The sequence below is a fragment of the Leuresthes tenuis genome, unplaced genomic scaffold, assembly GCF_036924035.1.
Source record: "Leuresthes tenuis unplaced genomic scaffold, fLeuTen1.0.hap1 SCAF_6, whole genome shotgun sequence".
In the NCBI taxonomy this organism is placed as follows: domain Eukaryota; kingdom Metazoa; phylum Chordata; class Actinopteri; order Atheriniformes; family Atherinopsidae; genus Leuresthes; species Leuresthes tenuis.
Window position 1 is genome coordinate 31451239 of NW_027325360.1, and position 19537 is coordinate 31470775.

The 19537-nt window shown below is 42.3% G+C and overlaps 3 non-coding genes across 3 annotated transcripts; 1 reads left to right on the forward strand and 2 right to left on the reverse strand.

Moving 5' to 3' along the window:
* The first annotated feature begins 15083 nt into the window (after window positions 1–15083).
* Window positions 15084–15197, forward strand: LOC140310529 (U5 spliceosomal RNA). The gene has a single exon (XR_011916588.1). It is a non-coding gene; the product is annotated as a U5 spliceosomal RNA (small nuclear RNA).
* Window positions 15198–18452: 3255 nt separating this feature from the next.
* Window positions 18453–18636, reverse strand: LOC140310435 (U2 spliceosomal RNA). The gene has a single exon (XR_011916507.1). It is a non-coding gene; the product is annotated as a U2 spliceosomal RNA (small nuclear RNA).
* Window positions 18637–18944: 308 nt separating this feature from the next.
* On the reverse strand, window positions 18945–19058 carry LOC140310571 (U5 spliceosomal RNA). The gene has a single exon (XR_011916628.1). It is a non-coding gene; the product is annotated as a U5 spliceosomal RNA (small nuclear RNA).
* Between the last annotated feature and the right edge of the window lie 479 nt (window positions 19059–19537).

A 19537-nucleotide genomic window follows, 5' to 3' on the forward strand; every position in this document is an offset into this window, starting at 1 on the left:
GTAAGGCAGATGTCAAATTCACTGAAATAGGATCAAAGGGTATTCGGCCAATCGAGCTGTAGCAGCTTCGGTAAAAGAGTATAAGTTGAAGAGTTTGTGAATAAAGGTGTGCGCACACATAGTGTGCTGTACGAAAATAGGCAGGGAGCAATGCCGGCTGGGGTATATGTTCTTGTATGTTGTCTGCCTGTTTGATTTGAATGTGTTGTGTAAGTGTCCTCTTGAATGTTACATGTTTGGGCTTTGACACGCTTCACTGTGGTTGTTAACTGTGTGGTGTGTCCTGAAATGTTATATGTTTGGGCTGTGTGACATGCTTAATGCTTGTCAGTAGCTACCCACTTATTCATATATAGCAACTGACAACATAAGAAGTCCTTGTAGAAGTATCCTTATTGATAATAGATCACTAATTCATAGTGATAGAACAGTAGATGAACAGGTGCTTGCACATGTCTCACGAAAATAAAATGGGTGTATGATTGCTGACGGCAGAGCAATACTGCCAAACTTATGAGTTCTTGTGGCAAACTTGATTCAGTGTCTTGACGTGTATACGCTGTTTCGCTGACTTGATTGTCACAAGAAACAAAGTGTGTTTGATAAGATCCGACCATTTTATTACAGGAGGATCAGTATGTATGGATTCTGATGTGACTGATAAACCCATTCGTATCTTAAGCATAATCTAATACGTGAGACAACGCCCTGGCACACGATAAAAAAAAAAAAAGAGAGAGAGCGGTTTTGTGTCCCCACAGTCCATAATGTAGAAAAGAGAGAAAAAAGCCTTTCTGATTTGGTGTGTGTGCTCATAGTGCAGAGTGTAGAGAAAAGAAAGCCGTTTTGGTGTCACGGGTGTTGTGACTTACACACACACATTTCTAAATTGAGAAAGGAAATTATTTTAGAGGAAGCACTAGAGTTTAGATCCCACACTTGTTGATAGGCATTCATTTATTTCTTCACTTCTGATGAAGTTTCAACAATAAACAACAAACTTTGTATTATGAGAAAGAACCAGACTCATTCTTCAGGAATCCGAAAATAAGCTCTATTTTATGAGTTATGCACGAATTCGGATTCTCCTATAAAACGAATTCATTAACTCAAACCAAGTTAAGACTGCTTTGTGAGAAAGATGAGAAAGAACTTCTTCAGCAATAAGCATCTCTCGACATATGACGAAATACAGATTTTGCTATAAAATGAATTCCTTCTATCAGCCTGACTTAAAACTGTTTGTCCTCCTTATTTATCCACTTCAAATCAAGTTTCAACAATTAAAAAAAATTTGTAGTTTGAGAAAGAACAACTTAATCTTCAGCAATCAGTATAAAAAGAGGTGCAAATGCCAACCATACATACCTAAAAGGTGGAGCGGAAGTATTCAGCTGCAAGTAGGTGTGAATGTTCGACCATAATTTGTAAAAAGCGGGTAAGAAAAGGTTCGAATGCCCGACTATATATTAACAAAAGCGGGAGGAGAGGTCTTCGGATGAGAGTGGGTGAGAATTTCCAACCATAATCTATAAAATACGGTGAAAAAAAATATGTGAATGCCTCATAGAACACTAAAAGCGGAAGTGTTCGGCTGCAAGAAGGTGTGAATGTCCGACTATATTTGGTGAAAAGCAGGTGAAGCAAGGTCTGAATGCCCAACCTTACATCATCAAAAGCGAGATCAGAGGTGTTTGGCTGCAAGAAGGCCATAGTTTGCCAAAAGCGGGTAAGGTGCGAATGACCGACTAAATATCAACAAAAGTGGGGGCGGAGGTCTTCGGATGCAAGTGGGTGTGAATATCCCACCATACAAGTATGGTGGAGAGGAAGCTGTGAATGGCCGACCATAGTAAAAGGCGGGTGAGAGAAGGTGCGAATGTCAAACCATACATAATCAAAACAGGGAGCGGAGGTGTTCTGCTGTAAGAAGGTGTGAAAGTCCGACCATGGTTTGTAAAAAGCGGGTAAGAAAAGGTGCGAATGCCCGACAATGTATGATCAAAAGAGGGAGTGGAGGTTTTCGGCTGCAAGAAGGTCTGAATGTCCAACCATAATTTGTAAAAACCGGGGAAGAAAAGGCTCGAAAGCCCGACTATACACCATCAAAAGTGGGAGCGGAGGTGTTCAGCTGCAAGACGGTCTGAATGTCCATCAATAATTGCTAGAAAACATGAAAGAAAATTTTCGAATATCAAACTGCACATGATCTTAAGCAGGAGAGGAGGTGTTCAGCTGCAAGAAGGTGTGAATGTCTACCCATAATTACTGAAAAATGGGTAAGAAAAGGTGCGAATGCCTAACCATACATCATCAAAAGAGGGAGCGGAGGTGTTCCGCTGTAAGACGGTGTGAATGTCCGACCATAGATGGTAAAAAGCGGGTAAGAAAAGGTTAAATTACCAGACTGTACACAATCAAAAGAGGGAGCGGAGTTGTTCAGCAAAGAGAAGGTGTGAAAGTCCGACCTTGGTTTGTAAAAAGCGGGTAAGAAAAGGTTCGTATGCCCGAATATACACCATCAAAAGCGGAAGCGGAGGTGTTCGGCTGCAAGATATTGTGAACGTCCGACCAAAGTTTGTAAAAAGCAGTTAAGAAAAGGTTCGAATATCTAACCAAACATAAGAATGAGTCTTTTCCGCTTTAGAATGCCCGACTATAGACCATCAAATGCGGGAGCGGAAGTGTTCGGCTCTGAGTAGGTGTGAATGTCCGACCATAATTGCTGAAGAATGTGTTAGAAAAGGTAAGAATGCTGGACCATACATCATCAAAAGCGGTAGAGGTGGTGTTCGGCTGCAAAAAGGTGTGATTGTTCGACTAAAGTTTGTAAAAAGTGGGTAAGACAAGGTGCGAATGCCTGACAATGTATGATCAAAAGCGGGAGCGGAGGTGTTCAGCTGCAAGAAGGTCTACATGTCCATCAATAATTGCTAGAAAACATGAAAGAAACTTTTCGAAAATCAAACCGCACATGATCATAAGTGGGATAGGAGGTGTTCAGCTGCAAGGTGTGAATGTCCACCCATAATTCCTGAAAAATGGGCAAAAAAAAGGTGTGAATGCCCAACCATACATCATCAAAAGCAGGAGTGGAAGTGTTCGGCTACAAGAAGGTGTGAACGTCCAACCAAAATATGTAAAAAGAAGTTAAGAAAAGGTTCGAATATCCAACCAAACATAATCAAAAGCGGGAGCAGAGCTGTTCGACTGCAAGTAGGTGTGAATGTCAGATCATAATTTGCAAAAAGCTGATGAGAAAGGGTGAGAATGCCCGACTATACATCATCAAATGCGGGAGCGGAGTTGTTCGGCTGTGAGTAGGTGTGAATCTCCGACCATAATTGCTGAAAAATGTGTTAGAAAAGGTAAAAATGCCGGTCCATACATCATCAAAAGCGAGAGAGGTTGTGTTCGGCTGCAAGTAGGTGTGAATGTCCAGCCATAATTACTCACAAACGGGTAAGAAAAGGTAGTATTGCCAGACCATATATGATCAAAACAGGGAGCGGAGGAGGTTCAGCTGCAAGAAGGTTTGAATGTCAAACTAAAGTTCAAATATATTAACAAAAGCGGGAGGAGAGGTCTTCGGATGAAAGTGGTTGAAAATTTCCAACCATAATGTATAAAATGCGGTGAAAAAAAAGGTGTGATAGAACACTAAAAGGTGGAGCGGAAGTGTTCGGCTGCAAGAAGGTGTGAATGTCCGACTATATTTGGTGAAAAGCAGGTGAAGCAAGGTCTGAATGCCCAACCTTACATCATCAAAATTAAGATCAGAGTTGTTTGGCTGCAAGAAGGCCATAGTTTGCAAAATGCGGGTAAGGTGCGAATGTCCGACTAAATATCAACAAAATTTGGGGCGGAGGTTTTCGGATGCAAGTGGGTGTGAATATCCCACCATACAAGTATGGTGGAGAGGAAGCTGTGAATAGCCGACCATAGTTTGGAAAAAGCGGGTAAGAAAAGGTTTGAATGCCCGAACATACACCATCAATAGAGGGAGCGGAGGTGTTCCGCTGTACGAAGGTGTGAATGTCCGACCATACTTGGTAAAAAGCGGGTAAGAAAAGGTTAAAATTCCCGACTGTACACCATCAAAAGCGGAAGCGGAGGTGTTCGGCTGCAAGATATTGTGAACGTCCGACCAAAGTTTGTAAAAAGCAGTTAAGAAAAGGTTCGAATATCTAACCAAACATAATCAAAAGCGGGAGCAGAGCTGTTCGACTGGAAGTAGGTGTGAATGTCAGATCATAATTTGCAAAAAGCTGATGAGAAAGGGTGAGAATGCCCGACTATACACCATCAAATGCGGGAGCGGAGTGGTTCGGCTGTGAGTAGGTGTGAATCTCCAACCATAATTGCTGAAAAATGTGTTAGAAAAGGTAAAAATGCCGGTCCATACATCAACAAAATCGGGAGAGGTGGTGTTCAGCTGCAAGAAGGTCTACATGTCCATCAATAATTGCTAGAAAACATTAAAGAAAATTTTCGAAAATCAAACCACACATGATCATAAGTGGGAGAGGAGGTGTTCAGCTGCAAGAAGGTGTGAATGTCCACCCATAATACCTGAAAAATGGGTAAAAAAAAGGTGCGAATGCCCAACCATACATCATCAAAAGAAGGAGTGCATGTGTTCGGCTACAAGAAGGTGTGAACGTCCAACCAAAGTTTGTAAAAAGCAGTTAAGAAAAGGTTCGAATATCCAACCATACATAATCAAAATCGGGAGCAGAGCTGTTCGACTGCAAGTAGGTGTGAATGTCAGATCATAATTTGCAAAAAGCTGATGAGAAAGGGTGAGAATGCCCGACTATACACCATCAAATGCGGGAGCGGAGTTGTTCGGCTGTGAGTAGGTGTGAATCTCCAACCATAATTGCTGAAAAATGTGTTAGAAAAGGTAAGAATGCCGGTCCATACATCATCAAAAGCGAGAGAGGTTGTGTTCGGCTGCAAGTAGGTGTGAATGTCCAGCCATAATTACTCACAAACGGGTAAGAAAAGGTAGTATTGCCAGACCATATATGATCAAAACAGGGAGCGGAGGTGGTTCAGCTGCAAGAAGGTTTGAATGTCCGACTAAAGTTCAAATATATTAACAAAAGCGGGAGGAGAGGTCTTCGGATGAGAGTGGTTGAAAATTTCCAACCATAATGTATAAAATGCGGTGAAAAAAAGGTGTGATAGAACACTAAAAGGTGGAGCGGAAGTGTTCGGCTGCAAGAAGGTGTGAATGTCCGACTATATTTGGTGAAAAGCAGGTGAAGCAAGGTCTGAATGCCCAACCTTACATCATCAAAAGCGAGATCAGAGGTGTTTGGCTGCAAGAAGGCCATAGTTTGCCAAAAGCGGGTAAGGTGCGAATGTCCGACTAAATATCAACAAAATTTGGGCCGGAGGTCTTCGGATGCAAGTGGGTGTGAATGTCCGACTATATTTGGTGAAAAGCAGGTGAAGCAAGGTCTGAATGCCCAACCTTACATCATCAAAAGCGAGATCAGAGGTGTTTGGCTGCAAGAAGGCCATAGTTTGCCAAAAGCGGGTAAGGTGCGAATGACCGACTAAATATCAACAAAAGTGGGGGCGGAGGTCTTCGGATGCAAGTGGGTGTGAATATCCCACCATACAAGTATGGTGGAGAGGAAGCTGTGAATGGCCGACCATAGTAAAAGGCGGGTGAGAGAAGGTGCGAATGTCAAACCATACATAATCAAAACAGGGAGCGGAGGTGTTCTGCTGTAAGAAGGTGTGAATGTCCAACCATAGTTGGTAAAAAGTGGGTAAGAAAAGGTTAAAATACCCGACTGTACACAATCAATAGCGGGAGCGGAGTTGTTCGGCTACTAAAAGGTGTGAAAGTCCGACCATGGTTTGTAAAAAGCGGGTAAGAAAAGGTGCGAATGCCCGACAATGTATGATCAAAAGAGGGAGTGGAGGTTTTCGGCTGCAAGAAGGTCTGAATGTCCAACCATAATTTGTAAAAACCGGGGAAGAAAAGGCTCGAAAGCCCGACTATACACCATCAAAAGTGGGAGCGGAGGTGTTCAGCTGCAAGACGGTCTGAATGTCCATCAATAATTGCTAGAAAACATGAAAGAAAATTTTCGAATATCAAACTGCACATGATCATAAGCGGGAGAGGAGGTGTTCAGCTGCAAGAAGGTGTGAATGTCTACCCATAATTACTGAAAAATGGGTAAGAAAAGGTGCGAATGCCTAACCATACATCATCAAAAGAGGGAGCGGAGGTGTTCCGCTGTAAGACGGTGTGAATGTCCGACCATAGATGGTAAAAAGCGGGTAAGAAAAGGTTAAATTACCCGACTGTACACAATCAAAAGAGGGAGCGGAGTTGTTCAGCTAAGAGAAGGTGTGAAAGTCCGACCTTGGTTTGTAAAAAGCGGGTAAGAAAAGGTTCGTATGCCCGAATATACACCATCAAAAGCGGAAGCGGAGGTGTTCGGCTGCAAGATATTGTGAACGTCCGACCAAAGTTTGTAAAAAGCAGTTAAGAAAAGGTTCGAATATCTAACCAAACATAATCAAAAGCGGGAGCAGAGCTGTTCGACTGGAAGTAGGTGTGAATGTCAGATCATAATTTGCAAAAAGCTGATGAGAAAGGGTGAGAATGCCCGACTATACACCATCAAATGCGGTAGCGGAGTTGTTCGGCTGTGAGTAGGTGTGAATCTCCAACCATAATTGCTGAAAAATGTGTTAGAAAAGGTAAAAATGCCGGTCCATACATCATCAAAATCGGGAGAGGTGGTGTTCAGCTGCAAGAAGGTCTACATGTCCATCAATAATTGCTAGAAAACATGAAAGAAAATTTTCGAAAATCAAACCACACATGATCATAAGTGGGAGAGGAGGTGTTCAGCTGCAAGAAGGTGTGAATGTCCACCCATAATACCTGAAAAATGGGTAAAAAAAAAGGTGCGAATTCCCAACCATACATCATCAAAAGCAGGAGTGCATGTGTTCGGCTACAAGAAGGTGTGAACGTCCAACCAAAGTTTGTAAAAAGCAGTTAAGAAAAGGTTCGAATATCCAACCATACATAATCAAAAGCGGGAGCAGAGCTGTTCGACTGCAAGTAGTTGTGAATGTCAGATCATAATTTGCAAAAAGCTGATGAGAAAGGGTGAGAATTGCCCGACTATACACCATCAAATGCGGGAGCGGAGTTGTTCGGCTGTGAGTAGGTGTGAATCTCCGACCATAATTGCTGAAAAATGTGTTAGAAAAGGTAAGAATGCCGGTCCATACATCATCAAAAGCGAGAGAGGTTGTGTTCGGCTGCAAGTAGGTGTGAATGTCCAGCCATAATTACTCACAAACGGGTAAGAAAAGGTAGTATTGCCAGACCATATATGATCAAAACAGGGAGCGGAGGTGGTTCAGCTGCAAGAAGGTTTGAATGTCAAACTAAAGTTCAAATATATTAACAAAAGCGGGAGGAGAGGTCTTCGGATGAAAGTGGTTGAAAATTTCCAACCATAATGTATAAAATGCGGTGAAAAAAAAGGTGTGATAGAACACTAAAAGGTGGAGCGGAAGTGTTCGGCTGCAAGAAGGTGTGAATGTCCGACTATATTTGGTGAAAAGCAAGTGAAGCAAGGTCTGAATGCCCAACCTTACATCATCAAAAGCAAGATCAGAGTTGTTTGGCTGCAAGAAGGCCATAGTTTGCCATAAGCGGGTAAGGTGCGAATGTCCGACTAAATATCAACAAAATTTGGGGCGGAGGTTTTCGGATGCAAGTGGGTGTGAATATCCCACCATACAAGTATGGTGGAGAGGAAGCTGTGAATAGCCGACCATAGTTTGGAAAAAGCGGGTAAGAAAAGGTTTGAATGCCCGAACATACACCATCAAAAGAGGGAGCGGAGGTGTTCCGCTGTACGAAGGTGTGAATGTCCGACCATAGTTGGTAAAAAGCGGGTAAGAAAAGGTTAAAATACCCGACTGTACACAATCAATAGCGGGAGCGGATGTGTTCGGCTACAAGAAGGTGTGACAGTCCGACCATGGTTTGTAAAAAGCGGGTAAGAAAAGGTGCGAATGTCCGACAATGTATGATCAAAAGAGAGAGCGGAGGTTTTCGGATACACGAAGGTTTGAATATCCTACCATAGTTTGTAAATAGCGGGTAAGAAAAGGTTCGAATGCCCGACTATACACCATAAAAAGCGGGAGCGGAGGTGTTCCGCTGTAAGACGGTGTGAATGTCCAACCATAGTTGGTAAAAAGCGGGTAAGAAAAGTTAAAATACCCGACTGTACACAATCAATAGCGGGAGCGGAGTTGTTCGGCTACAAGAAGGTGTGAAAGTCCGACCATGGTTTGTAAAAAGCGGGTAAGAAAAGGTTTGAATGCCCGAACATACACCATCAAAAGAGGGAGCGGAGGTGTTCCGCTGTACGAAGGTGTGAATGTCCGACCATACTTGGTAAAAAGCGGGTAAGAAAAGGTTAAAATACCCGACTGTACACAATCAAAAGAGGGAGCGGATGTGTTCGGCTACAAGAAGGTGTGACAGTCCGACCATGGTTTGTAAAAAGCGGGTAAGAAAAGGTGCGAATGTCCGACAATGTATGATCAAAAGAGAGAGCGGAGTTTTCGGATACACGAAGGTTTGGATGTCGTACCATAGTTTGTAAATAGCGGGTAAGAAAAGGTTCGAATGCCCGACTATACACCATAAAAAGCGGGAGTGGAGGTGTTCCGCTGTAAGACGGTGTGAATGTCCGACCATAGTTGGTAAAAAGCGGGTAAGAAAAGGTTAAATTACCCGACTGTACACAATCAATAGCGGGAGCGGAGTTGTTCGGCTACAAGAAGGTGTGAAAGTCCGACCATGGTTTGTAAAAAGCAGTTAAGAAAAGGTTTGAATATCCAAACCAAACATAATCAAAAGCGGTAGCAGAGCAGTTCGACTGCAAGTAGGTGTGAATGTCCAGCCATAATTACTCACAAACGGGGGAAGTAAAGGTAGTATTGCCAGACCATACATGATCAAAACAGGGAGCGGAGGTTCAGCTGCAAGGTGTGAATGTCTGACTATAGTTTGTAAAAAGCGGGTAAGACAAGGTGCGAATGCCCAACAATGTATGATCAAAAGAGAGAGCGGAGGTGTTCGGCTGCAAGGTCTGAATGTCCAACCATAATTTGTAAAAACCGGGTAAGAAAAGGCTCGAAAGCCCGACTATCCATCATCAAAAGCGGGAGCGGAGGTGTTCAGCTGCAAGAAGGTGTGAATGTTCGACTAAAGTTTGTAAAAAGCTGGTAAGACAAGGAGCGATGTCCCGACATTGTATGATCAAAAGCGGGAGCGGAGGTGTCCAGCTGTGAGTAGGTGTGATTGTCCGACCATAATTGCTGAAAAATGTGTTAGAAAAGGTAAGAATACTGGACCATACATCATCAAAAGCGGGAGAGGTGGTGTTCGGCTGCAAGAAGGTGTGAAAGTCCGACAATGGTTTGTAAAAAGCGGGTAATAAAAGGTTCGAATGCCCGAATATACATCATCAAAAGCGGAAGCGGAGGTGTTCGGATGCAAGAAGGTGTGAACGTCCAACCAAAGTTTGTAAAAAGCAGTGAAAAGCGAGAAAAAGCATTTCGTGAGTTCCGCATGATTTGGGATTTTGCTTATAAAATGCATTACTTCACTCAAACTATGTTAAAACTGATTTGTCCTTCATATTTACCATGTCTAGACATATTTAAACAAAAAAACAACGTTGTACTTTGCAGTAAAAGAAAGAGCAAATCTTAAGTTTCAGGAATCCGAGTATAAGCCTGCTTTCATGAGTTCTGCACGATTTCGGATTTTGCTATAAAATGAATTGCTTTGCTCAAACCAAGTTAAAACTGCTTTGTCCTTCCATATTCATCAATGTCTAGATCGACTTCAACAAAGAAAAACATTGGACTTTGCAGTAGAAGAAGTTGAAATCCATCTACACATTGATAAATATGAAGGACAAAGCAGTTCCCACTTGCCCATAAGAAAATAAGCTTATTCTCGGATTCCTGATCCTTCAGTGTTGCTCTTTCTTCTACTGCAAAATACAATGTTGTTCTTTGTTGAAGTCGATCTAGACATTGATAAATATGAAGGAAAAAGCAGTTTTAACTTGGTTTGAGTGAATTAATTCATTTTATACATAAAATCCGAAATCGTGCAGAACTCATGAAAATAAGCTTATTCTCGGATTCCTAAAACTTTTGATTTGCTCTTTCTTTTTATTGCAAAGTACAACGTTGTTTTTTTGTTTAAAATCTATCGAGACATTGATAAATATGAAGGTAAAAGCCGTTTTAACATAGTTTTGAGTGAAGGAATTAATTTTATAGATATATTTTTTATTTTCTAACACATTTTTTCAGCAATTATTGGTCGGAGATTCACACCTACTCACAGCCGAACAACTCCGCTCCCGCATTTGATGGTGTATAGTTGGGCATTCTCACCCTTTCTCATCAGCTTTTTGCAAATTATGATCTGACATTCACACCTACTTGCAGTCGAAAAGCTCTGCTCCCGCTTTTGATTATGTATGGTTGGATATTCGAACCTTTTCTTAACTGCTTTTTACATATTTTGGTTGGACGTTCACACCTTCTTGTAGCCGAACACTTCCACTCCTGCTTTTGATGATGTATGGTTGGGCATTCACACCTTTTTTTTGCCCATTTTTCAGGAATTATGGGTGGACATTCACACCTTGCAGCTGAACACCTCCTATCCCACTTATGATCATGTGTGGTTTGATTTTCGAAAAGTTTCTTTCATGTTTTCTAGCAATTATTGATGGACATGTAGACCTTCTTGCAGCTGAACACCTCCGCTCCCGCTTATGATCATACATTGTCAGGCATTCGCACCTTGTCTTACCCACTTTTTACAAACTTTAGTCGAACAGTCACACCTACTTGCAGCCGAACACAACCTCTCTCGCTCAATGATGATGTATGGACCGGCATTCTTACCTTTTCTAACACATTTTTCAGCAATTATGGTCGGAGATTCACACCTACTCACAGCCGAACAACTCCGCTCCCGCATTTGATGGTGTATAGTCGGGCATTCTCACCCTATCTCATCAGCTTTTTGCAAATTATGATCTGACATTCACACCTACTTGCCGTCGAAAAGCTCTGCTCCCGCTTTTGATTATGTTTGGTTGGATATTCGAACCTTTTCTTAACTGCTTTTTACAAACTTTGGTTGGACGTTCACACCTTCTTGTAGCCGAACACATGCACTCCTGCTTTTGATGATGTATGGTTGGGCATTCGCACCTTTTTTTTACCCATTTTTCAGGTATTATGGGTGGACATTCACACCTTCTTGCAGCTGAACACCTCCTCTCCCACTTATGATCATGTGTGGTTTGATTTTCGAAAATTTTCTTTCATGTTTTCTAGCAATTATTGATGGACATTTAGACCTTCTTGCAGCTGAACACCACCTCTCCCGATTTTGATTATGTATGGACAGGCATTCTTACCTTTTCTAACACATTTTTCAGCAATTATGGTTGGAGAATCACACCTACTCACGGCCGAACAACTCCGCTACCGCATTTGATGGTGTATAGTCGGGCATTCTCACCCTTTCTCATCAGCTTTTTGCAAATTATTCTCTGACATTCACACCTACTTGCAGTCGAACACCTTCTCATCCGCTTTTGATTATGTTTGGTTAGATATTCGAACCTTTTCTTAACTGCTTTTTTACAAACTTTGGTCGGACGTTCACACCTTCTTGCAGCCGAACACCTACGCTTCCGGTTTTGATAGTGTATATTCGGGCATACGAACCTTTTCTTACCCGCTTTTTACAAACCATGGTCGGACTTTCACACCTTCTCTTAGCTGAACAACTCCGCTCCCTCTTTTGATTGTGTACAGTCGGGTATTTTAACCTTTTCTTACCCGCTTTTTACCAACTATGATCGGACATTCACACCGTCTTACAGCCGAACACCTCCGCTCCCTCTTTTGATGGTGTATGTTTGGGCATTCGAACCTTTTCTTACCCGCTTTTTACAAACCAGGATCGGACTTTCACACCTTTTAGTAGCCGAAAACCTCCGCTCCCGCTATTGATTGTGTAGAGTCGGGTATTTTAACCTTTTCTTACCCGCTTTTTACCAACTATTGTCGGACATTCACACCGTCTTAGAGCGGAACACCTCCTCTCCCGCTTATGATCATGTACGGTTTGATGTTCGAAAATTTACTTTCTTGTTTTAAAGCAATTATTGATGGACATTCAAACCTTCTTTTTGATGGTGTATAGTCGGGCTTTCGAGCCTTTTCTTCCCGGTTTTTACAAACCATGGTCGGACTTTCACACCTTCTTGTAGCCGAACAACTCCGCTCCCGCTATTGATTGTGTACAGTCGGGTATTTTAACCTTTTCTTACCCGCTTTTTACCAACTATGGTTGGACATTCACACCTTCTTACAGCAGAACACCTCCGCTCCCTGTTTTGATTATGTATGGTTTGACATTCGCACCTTCTCTCACCCGCCTTTTACTATGGTCGGCCATTCACAGCTTCCTCTCCACCATACTTGTATGGTGGGATATTCACACCCACTTCCATCCGAAGACCTCCGCCCCCACTTTTGTTGATATTTAGTCGGTCATTCGCACCTTACCCGCTTTTGGCAAACTATGGCCTTCTTGCAGCCGAACACCTCTGATCTCGCTTTTGATGATGTAAGGTTGGGCATTCAGAACTTGCTTCACCTGCTTTTCACCAAATATAGTCGGACATTCACACCTTCTTGCAGCCAAACGCTTCCGCTTTTAGTGTTCTATGAGGCATTCACATATTTTTTTTCACCGTATTTTATAGATTATGGTTGGAAATTCTCACCCACTCTCATCCGAAGACCTCTCCTCCCGCTTTTGTTAATATATAGTCGGGCATTCGAACCTTTTCTTACCCGCTTTTTACAAATTATGGTCGAACATTCACTCCTACTTGCAGCTGAATACTTCCGCTCCACCTTTTAGGTATGTATGGTTGGCATTTGCACCTCTTTTTATACTGATTGCTGAAGATTAAGTTGTTCTTTCTCAAACTACAAATTTTTTTTAATTGTTGAAACTTGATTTGAAGTGGATAAATAAGGAGGACAAACAGTTTTAAGTCAGGCTGATAGAAGGAATTAATTTTATAGCAAAATCTGTATTTCGTCATATGTCGAGAGATGCTTATTGCTGAAGAAGTTCTTTCTCATTCTACAAAGTACAACGTTGTTTATCGTTGAAACTTGATTAGACATGAATAAATATGAAGGACAAAGCAGTCTTAACTTGGTTTGAGTTAATGAATTCGTTTCATAGGAGAATCCGAATTCGTGCATAACTCATAAAATAGAGCTTATTTTCGGATTCCTGAAGAATGAGTCTGGTTCTTTCTCATAATACAAAGTTTGTTGTTTATTGTTGAAACTTCATCAGAAGTGAAGAAATAAATGAATGCCTATCAACAAATGTGGGATCTAAACTCTAGTGCTTCCTCTAAAATAATTTCCTTTCTCAATTTAGAAATGTGTGTGTGTAAGTCACAACACCCGTGACACCAAAACGGCTTTCTTTTCTCTACACTCTGCACTATGAGCACACACACCAAATCAGAAAGGCTTTTTTCTCTCTTTTCTACATTATGGACTGTGGGGACACAAAACCGCTCTCTCTCTTTTTTTTTTTTATCGTGTGCCAGGGCGTTGTCTCACGTATTAGATTATGCTTAAGATACGAATGGGTTTATCAGTCACATCAGAATCCATACATACTGATCCTCCCGTAATAAAATGGTCGGATCTTATCAAACACACTTTGTTTCTTGTGACAATCAAGTCAGCGAAACAGCGTATACACGTCAAGACACTGAATCAAGTTTGCCACAAGAACTCATAAGTTTGGCAGTATTGCTCTGCCGTCAGCAATCATACACCCATTTTATTTTCGTGAGACATGTGCAAGCACCTGTTCATCTACTGTTCTATCACTATGAATTAGTGATCTATTATCAATAAGGATACTTCTACAACTACTATCAAAGTATGTCCAGACTTCTTATGTTGTCAGTTGCTATATATGAATAAGTGGGTAGCTACTGACAAGCATTAAGCATGTCACACAGCCCAAACATATAACATTTCAGGACACACCACACAGTTAACAACCACAGTGAAGCGTGTCAAAGCCCAAACATGTAACATTCAACAGGACACTTACACAACACATTCAAATCAAACAGTCAGACAACATACAAGAACATATACCCCAGCCGGCATTGCTCCCTGCCTATTTTCGTACAGCACACTATGTGTGCGCACACCTTTATTCACAAACTCTTCAACTTATACTCTTTTACCGAAGCTGCTACAGCTCGATTGGCCGAATACCCTTTGATCCTATTTCGGTGAATTTGACATCTGCCTTACATATAACAGATTAGCGGTTTAGCAGTTTTAATTTAGTTTGAGTGAAGGAATTCATTTTATAGCAAAATCCGAAATCGTGAAGAACTCATGAAAGTAAGCTTATTCTCGGATTCCTGAAACTTTAGATTTGCTCTTTCTTTTACTGCAAAGTACAACGTTGTTTTTTTTGTTTAAATCTTTCTAGACATGGTAAATATTAAGGACAAAGCAGTTTTCACATAGTTTGAGTGAAGGAATTAATTTTATAGATAAAATCCCAAGAGTCTGCTGAGAAAAGAGAGTGAATGCGAAGTAGACTTTAACACGGCTATGGGAGCGAGCCGAGTGTGGGCTAACCGGGAGAATTGCTTGAAAGAAACGCGACACCGAATGAGCGATCAGAACAAAGCCTCAATACGGGATTCTCGTGGTGTTTTTGTTGCTGCCTTGTCTTTTGCACAGAGTAAAAGACAAGGCAGCCATCGAATAGGGCCCGATTGTTCCTAGTTGGTCAGCCGAGGAGCAAGGGGGGGGGGGAGCAAGCGTCTCAACCAAGCAAAGCTCACCATGGGGAAGGTGGCTATGCCAACTAGCCTGATGCCCTGCTCCCGCAGTGACGGATAATACTCTGGTTTCTCTTCATAACGTACAAGTCTTTCGCCTTTTACTAAAGATTTCTGTGGAGAGCAGCACTAATGAGTTGTTTCTATTTTTGGCAGGCTTTACCTTTGCGGGTGAAGCCCTTTCTGTCTGTGCAAAAGAAATCTTCTTACTGTGCAGAGTGACTTCTCTGAGTAGAGTCGCCTTACTTGTTGCGACTGTGCCGATGTTCGAAGCTGGAGTGCAAAGTTGTTGCTTGAATGGTGCTTGCTGGAGCGTGCGGGAGTGCAAAGTTATACCATTTAAAAGGGCTGAAGAGTGCTCAGTGCAGCGGGTGGGCGACACTCTGGCCACCTTGAAAACCGAGGTTACATCCACTACCAGGGGCAGCCCAAGTTCTGCCGCAAGTGTGGTGAGCATGGGCACCTGGTTGAGGCTTGTACCAAGGTGTTATGTGGGAAGAGCAGAGAAATTGGGCAAACTTTTGGAGAGTGTCCAAATGGCAGGAAATGTAATCTCTGTGGAGAATTAAATCACCTCTTCAGAGATTGCCCTAAATCTTTTGCCAACAAATTAAAGACGGTAAAGCCACAGTCAAGCCAACAAAGAGAAGGACCAAAGGTGGCAGTTGGTGAACAAAGTGAAGAGGTTGACCCAATAAATTCAAACTTCCCGCCAAAAGCTTGGATTGGAAGTGAGGAGCAAAAAGGGGAGGGGTCTGTAGAGGCCTCACCACTCAGTGTTGAAGTCTGTGAGAATTCACAGGCAGAGGGTGGAGCTACGCTAAATGAGGAGGAAGAGCAGACAGGTGAGTCTAGTGAAGATACTCACCTCCCCGAAGGTCAACAGCCAAAGAGGACGGCATCTGAGCCTCTGATTCCCCAGTTGTATCAGAGAAGAGGGGAAGGGTTAGGTCCCTTTCAGACAGTTCTTCAGTGGAAGAACCTAGAGTCTTCCCCTCCGACTCACCAAATGAGGTCTCCTTTTTAACTTCAGCTCTGCAATCAACCCCCAGGGACTCAAAGTTAAATGCAACATTGCGTCAGAGGCCAACACCGAGAGTCCGAAAAGGAAATATAGATCACCCTACTCACTTTTCACCTAAAGAAATGAAGGAAGAGCCAGTTTCCCAAGAAATAACCTGTGTGTAATTTGTTTTGATAACTTAGAAAAACGAAAATGACATACCTACTTTCCTTTATGCTTTTAATGGTTCTCACCTTCTCAACACTAAATGTGAGAAGTGTGAAATCAAAGACAAGAGCCCAGAGTATTTTATCCTTCTTAGACTCCATAAAATCAGATGTGTTTTTAATACAAGAATGTGGACTACCTTTTTTAAAAAACCATAGACAATGGGAGGAAATGTGGCCCCATTTATCGATATGGAGTGGCTCAAATCAAAATAAAAATGATGGTGTGGCCATTCTAATTAAAAATCCGCATGTTATGGTGAAAGGTAGCACAGTGGTGAGAGACGGACGGGCACTTTTAGCACACTTGAATTTTATGGGGCAAGACTTTAACCTCTTAAATATTTATGGTTTCAATGGAAAAAATGAAAGGTATGACCTTTTAGAAGATATACAGCTTTACATGCTAGGGCAAGTACCTTTAGTTGTAGGAGGGGGTTTTAACTGTATCTTGAGCAGGAAAGATAGAAAAAGAGCAGGGGTAGATTTTAAAGTGGATAAGACTTCGATTTTACTTCAGGGCATATGCAGGGATTTTAAGCTTACTGACTGTTTTAAAACCATGCATCCCAGAGAGGAGGGCTTCACCTGGTTTAGTCATGATGGCACCAGAGCCTCTCGCATTGATTATTTCTTTACTAGAGATTGCCCACCCACTGATGTTAGATTAACCCCTGTTTTCTTTTCAGACCACCTTATGCTCTCCTGCACCCTTTCACCCCCTTCTGGTGTGACGGTAGGAAGTGGTCTGTGGAAACTCAACTGTTCCCTGTTGGAGGATGAAATCATAGTCAGTCAGTACAGGGAATGTTATAAAGAGTGGCAGACCCTTCAAGACCTCTACGAAACACATGCACAATGGTGGGAAATGGTGAAGGAAACGACCCAGACTTTTTTTAAACAGCAAGGTAAACGTAAAAAAAGGAAAGAGAATAGATGTATGATGGGACTACATAAACGCTTACAGCGCTACTTTAAACTAAATCAGTGTGGCATAGACTTTAAAGAAGAAATCAAAGATGTCAAAAAGGAAATGTCAGTTTCAGCAGAAATAAAGAGTAAAGGAATTTTTGTAAGAAGCAGGGAGCAGGAAATTGAGGAAGGTGAAAAATAAAGAAAGTTATAAATAAAAAGGAGTGTATTCAAAATCTAAAAAGAGAAGATGGGTTTTTAACAAAATCCACACAAGAGATGATTGAAACTGTACATACCTTTTATAGTAACATGTACAAAGAGAAACCAGTGCACTTGGAAACATCGGCAGAAATCTTAAAATTCGTTGACAAAACCGTAAAAGAGAATGCACACTTGACACAGAATTTTACTGCTTTAGAGTTAAAAAAATGCCTAACAGGTTTTAAGAGAAGTCGAGCTCCGGGTTTAGACGGGCTTCCTGCAGAATTCTATCTGACCTATTGGGACCTTTTATCATCAGACATTTTAGATGTTTTTAAAGATTTTGAAAAACTCGACCGACTGCCTGACAGTTTTAGAGTGGGAATAGTGACTCTACTTTATAAAAAAAATGATAAGACTGACCTAAAGAATTGGAGGCCCATCACACTTTTAAACTTTGACTGTAAACTTTTTAGCAAGGTTTTAGCGACACGGATGTCCTCTGTTTTAGAGGAGGTAATTCACCCAGACCAAACTTGTGCCATCTCAGGGAGACAACTCACCGACAGCCTCGTACTGATTCGAGACATCATTGATTACGCTAGAGACAGAAACACCCGGCTTGTCATCTTAAATTTAGACTTTGAAAAAGCATTTGATCGGGTCTCGCATCAATATCTCTTTCAGGTGTTGCAGCCATCGAAAAGGGCCCGATTGTTCCTACTTGGTGAGCTTTGCTTGGTTGAGACGCTTGCCCCCCCCCCCCCCCCCCCCCCTGCTCCTCGGCTGACCAAGTAGAAACAATCTATTCGATGGCTGCCTTGTCTTTTACTCTGTGCAAAAGACAAGGCAGCCACAAACACCACGGGAACACCGTATTGAGGCTTTGTTCTGACCACTCATTCGGTGTCGCGTTTCTTTCAAGCAATTCTCCCGGTTAGCCCGCACTCGGCTCGCTCCCAGAGCCGTGTTAAAGTCTACTTCGCATTCACTCTCTTTTCTCAGCAGATTAAAAGAAAGTTTCATCTTGGGCTCCCTGAAACTTCCATCCTGCACCGCTGTTTGCTTTTTCACAAGAGCAGAGGAGAGCGCACCGTTCCCAGCGGCACTGCAGTACCGGGTCGAGGCTTGGAGTGAACGGAGCAAGCTTCTTTTTCAACTCCTATTCTTAAAAATCCATTTAATATGTTGTCCTCGTATAGAGGACATATTAAACTGATAAGAACAGATACTACACTTGATCTTAGCCAAAAGGCCGAGAAGCGATAACTGTCCACTGTTTCAGGTCCGAGGGCCCTTGCTGGCACAATGCGCACTTGTAGCAATGTTCTTTTTATGGCCATAGGTGGCCAGAGTGTCACGTTGCACCTCCGCCCACCCGCTGCACTGAGCACTCTTCAGCCCTTTTAAATGGTATAACTTTGCACTCCCGCATGCTCCAGCAAGCACCATTCAAGCAACAACTTTGCACTCCAGCTTCGAACATCGGCACAGTCGCAACAAGTAAGGCGACTCTACTCAGAGAAGTCACTCTGCAAAGTAGCAAGATTTCTTTTGCACAGACAGAAAGGGCTTCACCCGCAAAGGTAAAGCCTGCCAATAATAGAAACAACTCATTAGTGCTGCTCTCCACGGAAGTCTTTAGTAAAAGGCGAAAGACTTGTATGTTATGAAGAGAAACCAGAGTACGATTATCCGTCACTGCGGGAGCAGGGCATCAGGCTAGTTGGTATAGCCACCTTCCCCATGGTGAGCTTTGCTTGGTTGAGACGCTTGCCCCCCCCCCCCCCCTTGGTGTCTTTTACTCTATGCAAAAGACAAGGCAGCAACAAAAACACCACGAGAATCCCGTATTGAGGCTTTGTTCTGACCGCTCATTCGGTGTCGCGTTTCTTTCAAGCAATTCTCCCGGTTAGCCCACACTCGGCTCGCTCCCATAGCCGTGTTAAAGTCTACTTCGCATTCACTCTCTTTTCTCAGCAGACTCTTGGGATTTTATCTATAAAATGAATTCCTTCACTCAAACTATGTGAAAACTGCTTTGTCCTTAATATTTACCATGTCTAGAAAGATTTAAACAAAAAAACAACGTTGTACTTTGCAGTAAAAGAAAGAGCAAATCTAAAGTTTCAGGAATCCGAGAATAAGCTTACTTTCATGAGTTCTTC